This window comes from Centruroides sculpturatus, unplaced genomic scaffold, assembly GCF_000671375.1.
Source record: "Centruroides sculpturatus isolate CEXI.00-Female unplaced genomic scaffold, Cexi_2.0 scaffold225, whole genome shotgun sequence".
Taxonomy (NCBI): domain Eukaryota; kingdom Metazoa; phylum Arthropoda; class Arachnida; order Scorpiones; family Buthidae; genus Centruroides; species Centruroides sculpturatus.
Genome location: NW_019384500.1, coordinates 553258 through 561932, shown reverse-complemented (window position 1 = coordinate 561932; position 8675 = coordinate 553258).

Below are 8675 nucleotides of genomic sequence, written 5' to 3'. Positions count from 1 at the left end.
GTTACAGCCGAAAATAGTGCTTTAGTTAAAGAACTACAATATTTAAATAAAGAGATATAAAGAATCGAGCATTTATCTTTCCATAAATGTGAACAAAGTAAAGAGATAAAAGATATATAATTATATTTAAAATATAGTATTTTCTTATTCTTTAGATAACTTTCAGAGTCATTTCATAAAATTTAATCCTTCTTAATCTTTCCATAATATTTTTATCAACAGTCACTTCAACTTTTTTATTTTTACAGCATAATATTGTATTATACACACAAGCGTCCATTTTGCTTTACACGTGTAGTGGACGTAAAAGCTGCTTTATCTTCGCTGCAGCGACCTCTTGCAGCAAACGTTTAGAAACGGTTTGCTACATTGCAGCGCTGCATTTAGAAACGGGTTTCAGAGGGTTCGCTGTAAAGCGCTTCTCGAGCGCTGCATAAAGAAACGCGGCCTTTCTATTTTCTGATGAAAGCAAGTTTAATAATTTTGATTTAGACGGGAAAAAGCATATGTGGTGAAAGTCAAATAAAAAATTTATTAAAACCATAAAATGTGGCTGTGGTCATGTAATGGTTTGGGAGTGCATTGCATCTAATGGAGTTGGCAATTTGACCATTATTGCAAGAGGTAATAAACATTAAGGGGCCACACACATTAAGGAAATCCTCTGAGGAATAACTACACAGGCCTGGCCTTGAGGAAATTCAGAATTTCCTATCGCCCACACATGAGGAGGAAAATCTGTCAGTCGGCCATTCATCTGATGATGATGTACTGGCTGTTCTTGGATGTTTATTGGAAACAAATTGTATTAAAACTCATGGGGGAAAACATGTACATAGAAATCTATGGTGTAAATAGTAGTAATAGTGGTTTGGGTAGCACTGATCACAAAATTAATTTTCACAAGAATTTGTTAAATTATATTTCGCACATAATACGGCTTTCAAAGTCTCAACACTTAATTGTAATTTATCATATGTCCACACTTTATTTATGGTAGAAAAACTCATTCATGTAACATGCAATGAATAAAATATTTGCTCATTTGGACAGCCTGTGAACATGTGCTGCTTAATTGCTGCAGCTGCATGCCCCAAACCATTTTCTGTTGGTCTGCCATGAACACAAAGGGTTTTGTTTTTTCCAATGCTCACACACACCTTGGTACTGATACATGCGATACAAAATGATCTACAAATCTTAAACATAAGATATAAGTTTATGACACATAATTGACAAAGCTTAATCTTTCCAAAACTCTGGACTTTTTTAAAACTCTGTGGGACGCGGGACAAATTGTTAAAAAGCAGGACATCTGCTCACCTTAAAGAAAGCAGAACTGAAGCAAGCACTTGGTGAGAAATGGTAGAAAATCAGTCTAAAACCAATGAAAATATTAGTGCAATCAATTCCCAAGTAATTACAGCTATTCGCATTTTTCATCGGATGCTCTCCCTCTGGTGTTTAAAAACAAAACTATTCTATCTGGGTCGTTTGATTCAATCTTGTGTATTATCAGTAGTAAAGTTGAAAAGTGATAGAAAAAGCAATGCTTACTGTTGGTTCCAAATTGCAATTTCAAAGCCTTATGAGAGCCTGATATAAATTTTCGTCTATTCCCACACGAAAAACGGGAAAAACAGATGATTATTCGGAATTGATCGGTTATATTTATGAGCTCTGAATTCTGAAAGAGAGGATTAGACTGTTAAGAATTGGCAGTTTCCCGATTGTGCAGCTTTACACGAACAAGTTATGCTGTCAATTTTAAAACATTTTGTTAAAGTTTAAAATGTCAGTAATTTTGTGTAGGACACAGGGCCGAATTTAAGCATTTTGAAGCCCTAAGCTGAACTCTGTAAGGCCCCTTACCAACCCTTCACAATTTTAGAAGTCAATCATAAAAAGAAAAGAATTAAATCACACTATGACTTTGATTTAATACAGATATTGGAAGAAAAAGACGTGAGGTTTCATTAGTCTTCTGTTTTATAACTAAGTTTAATTAAATTTTTATACCCATTCCATTAAAAATCTTTTTTTAAATTGGTTTTATCAATTTTTTTAAAAAAGATCTTATGTTAATTGTTAGAAAAAAAATTAATGAAATACTACACAAAATAAACAGTGAAGTGTATTTTGTTGGTTTGTAAAAAAATGCTTATTACAAAATCTGACTTCAATTTTCCTTTTCTAAAAATGTTTGAGGTTCCTTGAAAGTCGAGGCTTTTTACTTGTAAATCCAGCCCTGATGGAACAATGTCAAAGCTGATGTTTTTTAACACAAAGGGCACAAATATGTCTAGAACGATCTCACTCATTTGTTTCAATACCTCATAACAACGTGTCCCGCTAACAATAATTGTTCTCCTTCTATAAAATTTCTCGATAAACAGCTACAGGCAGCATATATCATTATATCAGACAATAATACGAGGTCTGTTCAAAAAGTATCAGACCTTTGGTCGGCAAAAATAAATTTATTGATTTTGAGGTACAAAACCCTAATCCCCTTCAGAGTAGTCTCCTTGGTAGTGTATACACTTCTCCCAGCGTTCCTAACACTGCTGGAACGCATCTTTTGGAATGGCCATCAGCAGGTCCGTCGGATTCCGCACGATGTCTTCTCTTGACTAAATTCGGGTTCCTTTTAGTGGCATTTTCAGCTTGGGAAATAGCCAAAAGTCACACGGAGCCATGTGGGGAGAGTACGGAGTGTGACGAACCACAGGAGTGTTATGTTTGGCAACGAAAGCCCGAATCAGATGCGCAGAATGGGCGGATGCGTTATCATGATGGAGCTGCCAAGTTTTGCGTCGCACTGTATCAGAAAGACGATGAAGGACCACCTGGTAGTACTCCTTTGCGATGGTTTGGCCTTGTGGTACGTACTCACGACACACCACCCCACGAGAGTCGAAAAAACTGTCAACATGACCTTTGATATTGCTGCGGACCTGCCGCGCTTTTTTTGGCCTCGAGGATCGTCCCCGAAAGCCTGCTGAATCTTGCGAATGGTTTACACTCGGGTATCGCCAAGGTTTTTGGCAAAATTTGATGTAATATTGCTGCTCACGTTGTTCAGTCATTTTCCAGCTTAGTGGAATCTGATGAGAGCTCACTACATGACCTCACTCATAGGCCGATTGCCAACGACTGACGCTTCCTGCAGGCGGGAAAAAATTCAGAGCTGTGCATGACTGTCCCCTCCACAACTCCACCGAAGGAGGCCTCTCGCGCATCATTGGTTTACGCGGGAAAAAAAAAAGTCCGATACTTTTTGAACAGACCTTGTATATGATTAATTTTACATTACTAGTTACAAGCGACCCAGATAAAGTAGCCATTTTGTAAAAATGCAGCGCCCTCTATAGTTCATGAAAAAATGCGAATAATCGGTCTAACAGGCATCCACACTAAATACTAGTAAGATTTTTTGAAGGTTTCTGTTCTAGCAGTTTCTTATGATGTATATGCATGAAATTATGGTGTTTATATTAAACCAGTTAAAAGGCCGATGCAGGCATTGGGCATACTAAATAGTTAGCATGCATAGCAATGATAAATAATTAATTACAAATGGTTTACCTAAAGTGCAGAGATGTTCGGCAGAACACTGTTGAAAGTGAACTGCCCATAACTATCATTGTCATGTGCTAAAACCAACATCCCTACATCCAGTTCTCATGAAATAACTTTTAAAATAACAATAAGATATTACATATTTCCGTTATGATTGCAAAGAAATACCATAATATCCTGTCTCCAGTTCAAAACATAATGAAACAAAAAAGCATAACTATCATTGTCATGCACTATGACCTATATCACTATATCTAATTCTTTTTAAATAACACAGCAAGCAGCAACACATGCTGAATACCATCAAAAAGAGTCGTGTACGGACTCTGGCAATTCCTAGGTTTGCCACTATGCTTTGCTTGTGCTCAATATGCTGACAGACTGGCCATTTTTTCAGTTTTATATAGTAGATAGATAAAAATAATAATAATNTTTTGGAAATGTTGAGTCGAATTAGTTTAGGAATCGATTAATTTTATGGAAGAAAACCTTTCAAACAGCCGTAGTCCGTTAACTTCACACGTGACGGGCTGTATTTGGCTCACGTATTTAAGGATTCCTACAACGCGAAATTTTTATAAAGCGGAACGTATCTACCGCGTTATAGGGGGTCGACTGCTTACCCGGGCTCGAATCCGAACGGGTCGAAAAATCCCCAGGATTTTTTCGGGGGGTGGTCCATTCGGATATGTCGGGCCCCGTCCCTCACTACTCGGTAGGCCCTTTGTGGGCCCGGCCGAACCCATAATGGGCTTGCAAAAAGAGGCCCTCTTAGTGCCCAAAGGGCGGAGTTAAAAAAAAGGGGGGTTCGACTGTAATAATAATAATGATGAATTCCTATTACAAATAAAAATAATAATATACTGAATTATACTGTAATAATTAGTGATGTAACGAATATTCGGTTACTATTCGGTATTCGGCCTATTTTTTGCTATTCGGCTGAATACCAAATATTTAATCACTATTCGGCCGAATACTGAATACCTAAAAACACGAGTAAGAAATAACAAAAACACAGTAAATTAATCATTTTGGTATTTAGATTTAATGTTGTCCGGTTAGTGTTGTTTGTTTATATTTATTTATAACTTATAACATGCACAAAATAAAAAATAACATAATATTAGTCACTTGTATTCACAATTTATAATTACAAAGATCAGCACACGTACACACCTATTCGTTCAAGAATCGTCGCACATCTGAGGGTCTGACCCTGCCTATCCTTTTTAAGCGCTCGTCTTTGCTCTTCTCTTTCTCTTTCCTCTATCACTCTAGTCCACGTATGCCTATGCATACATCATAATACGCCCTCACGATACTTTCGATTTGTCACTTTTCCATCGTAGATTCCCCATTTTACAATTATGTGACTTATAGCCTGGTGATAACGGAGAAAAGAGACAGATAGTACGTCGGTATAAGTCACACTTATGATTTCACAGATTCGAAACAGCTTGGTAGCCCGAACGACTCCAGGCTTTTGCCTGTGCACGCTAAGTGACTTTCATTACAAGCATTTAGCTATTCGAAGTCTATGACACCAATTGTTTGGCATTCACGGCTGCGAATTTCGGGCAATAAGCTGCCTCAACTTGTTCAGTTATGTTATCAACTCAATTTCATATTTATTTTCATATTTTCACTTTGCGGTTCTTCTCTTCTGTTCTTTTGTTATTTACACGTGTAGGTCATTTCATTGTTATCCACTAAGGATGCACCGATAAGCAAAATGACCGATTACCGATTAATCGGCCATGCATTATCGGCTGATACCGATTAATCGGCCGATTAGTGTTAATGTAATTTATTGCATTAATATGACATCCTGGAGTTAATTATACAGTTAATTATAATGTGGAAAAAACCCATTTTTCTCCACCTGGAATTTCCATCTCCCTCGGGTCAGGTAAACAAGAGACGATCGAATATTTTCGCAAAATCAACAATCTCTTCCTTTGTTTCTAAAATAAATCTCAACAATTAATTGTTGACGCATGAAAACTTCGACATCGTTTAAAAAGTTGAAGTGTTTATGTGTTTAACAGAAACAAAGTATATTTCTTTAACCACTGATATTTGGATAGCAACTACAAACAATTTTTTTTTTAAGTGTAACAGCTCACTGGCTGAAGGATGATTTTCAGCAGGAAAGAGATGTTTTGCAAATTGTTTACTTTGAAGGTTCCCATACAGCTACATGAATCAGTGAACAGTTAAAAATTGTTCTTGAACAGTATAAGTTGACAAGTGATAAGATATTCTTAGTACTAAGAGATTCTGCAGCAAATCTAGTAGCTGGAATTAGGAATTGCAACTTACTTGTTAGAAGCATTATCATACGCTGCATCTGACACTAAACGAATGCATATTTTCTAAACAAGATGTGAAAACTATAATCACAGTTAATAGAAATATTGTCACACATTTTAATCATTCTGCTGTAGCTGTAATCAAATTAGAATATTTGCAAGAAAAGTTAGGTTTGCAGAAACACAAATTAATTCAAGATGTTACTACTCACTGGAATTCTACATACTATTGATACATGTTGGAACAGCAAAAGGCCCTTGTCACATATGCTATAGATAATAAAATGTCCACGTTGAGCCCATATCAGTGGTCTCTCGTTGAAAAAATTGTTCTACTTGTAAAACAATACAAAGAAATTAATGTGGAAAGCCAGCAAACGAGAAGCCACTTCATCTGAAATAATTCCCACAATAGAGACTCTGAAATTATTCTTATCAAAAGCAAAGAGCAGTAGTTCCTTTAGTGGCATTAATACCACGACAGAAGAACTAGAAAATCCAATAATAAAAAAAGATTTTCAGCATATATAGAAAACAAGTCTTTATGCTTGTAATTTTTATTAGATTCAAAATGAAATTTCAAAAAGAGGATATGCTAGAGGAAATCTCAATAAGAATTAAATTCTGAAGCTTCTNCTCGAATAATAATGGACGCTGCGAATAATGGACTTTCTGTTTGGCCGTTACGTGACTCGAGCAACGGACTGGCTGCGAACACGGACTTTCCGTTCGGCAGTTATGTGAGGCGAACAACAAACTTTCTGCGAACAAGTGCAAATATTTTCACTCTTTTGCCGTTGCCAATGACAATCTGCTATTTTTATAATACGTTAGTGTTACAGTAGAGCCTCGAAAACTCGGCCTAATGTGGACCGAAGGGTGGTCGAGTTTGTGAAAATGCCGGGTTATCGGAAATGGGGTTAAAAAAAGGATAAGTATGCGTGTTTCCTCAGAAAATATTGTACTGTACTTGTATGTATTGTTTGCTTGAGAATACAACAGATAATAAACTGCCCAAATACCCTTAAACAAAGGAAAAGTACGTCCTTTATGAAGGCATAGAGCCTTTACTACATGAAAATGAAGATTAATGAATACACTGTATACAGTAATTTACTTGATAAGACCGACCTCAGAAAAATACTTTGAGGCATAAAGCTGTCTATAATGAAAATTAATTAACTAAGGATTTTTTTGCCCTGCCAGAGTGTGGCCGAGTTATCCGGAGTGCCGAGTTTTCGAGGCTCTACTGTATTAGAATATATTATTAGTATATCTGAAGTACAGAGCTCCCGTGGGATTCGGCTTGCTCCCTTGTTTATTACGTACATCACCTCAATGCAGGGTATTTACATTTATTCAAGCGTTGTGCAAATCATGGCTTCTAAAAAAAACAGAAAGGTGATTTCAATTGAAACAAAGCAAGAAATCATCAGAAGGAGTGAAAGTTGACAACAACTTCCTTGTCGAATGGGGGAGGTTCAGGGGTTTACCAACACTCATTATCCAAACAGAGCTGAGGATCAATGATCTCTACAATGACAACCTTGCCCGTCATTTCCGACAGGTGTTGAAGAAGAGAGAGAAACAGATCACCTTGGACATGTTTTTCAAGAAGCCAGAGGCAAAAAACAAAGGATGGAACAAGAGGAGTTGACCCTGCAAGCTCTGATAGCCTCTCCTGAATCTGACTCCGATTAAAAAACAATAAAAAGAGACCTGCTGCAATGTGTAAAATGTCTGTATCTGTATGAATGTGTGAAGAAAGTGATCCTCCATCTCCTCCTCACAACATCTGACTATCCGGCATAATTGGTGACTGCTTCATTTTCATCTTTTTAATGGTACAGTATGGTTACTTTATGCCGCGGAACGAATTATATGTTTTAACATGTATTTCTACGGGAAAATGCGTTTCGTATAACGGACTTTTCACTTAATGGACGTGCACCTGGAACGGATTAAGTACGTTATACGAGGCACCACTGTATATAGATATACCCCTACATTTACTATAGCAGCCCAGAAGTGGGTGAAGCAACGAACCAAAGAGGAAGGCCTCAGTTTCAACATTTAGGTGAAAAAGGAACTTATCACGAAGCACAAAAGCGTGTGGTTGAATCTGGCGGCCATGTATAAAATGGCGAAGTGGACAGTAAGCGGCCAATAAATGCAAATATTATATTACGCAATAAACCGGCGTAACTAAAAAAGCCACCTAGCATTGTGAAACATGTATACTTTCAATATAATCAATTTAAAACTTAACAGTCATATGATGTGCATACAGTATACACATTTTAACCTTTATCTAATTTGAACGTTTTAATCTCACAAAAATTGTTTAATACATCTCATAACATTATTGATATTCGGTTGAAAATTGGTAAGTTTTAGTCGCAAATCACCACGGTTTTCCAAGTTCAATCTGTTCCTGTTTTGTCAAAATTGCGTTCGCGTGGCTAAAACCAGCTTCAACCACGTATGAAGTTGGGAATGCAAGTAAGAACGGTTCGGCTTCTGCTCTGAGCTTGGGATATTTAGTGGCAATATTGTTATTGTTCCAAAATTCACTGAGGTTTTTTTAAACAACGCTTTAGCTTCGAGATCTACACATATTTCACTCAATTCATCTTCTAAGCCAGTTTCACGACCTTCATTATCTATTTTTACATCAAATGGATTAGCAAACCATTCGGAAACATGCATATTCTCCAATTCTTCGAAACGTGCTTTAAAATCTCTTATTTTATCAAGATGTTTAATATATATCTCCAA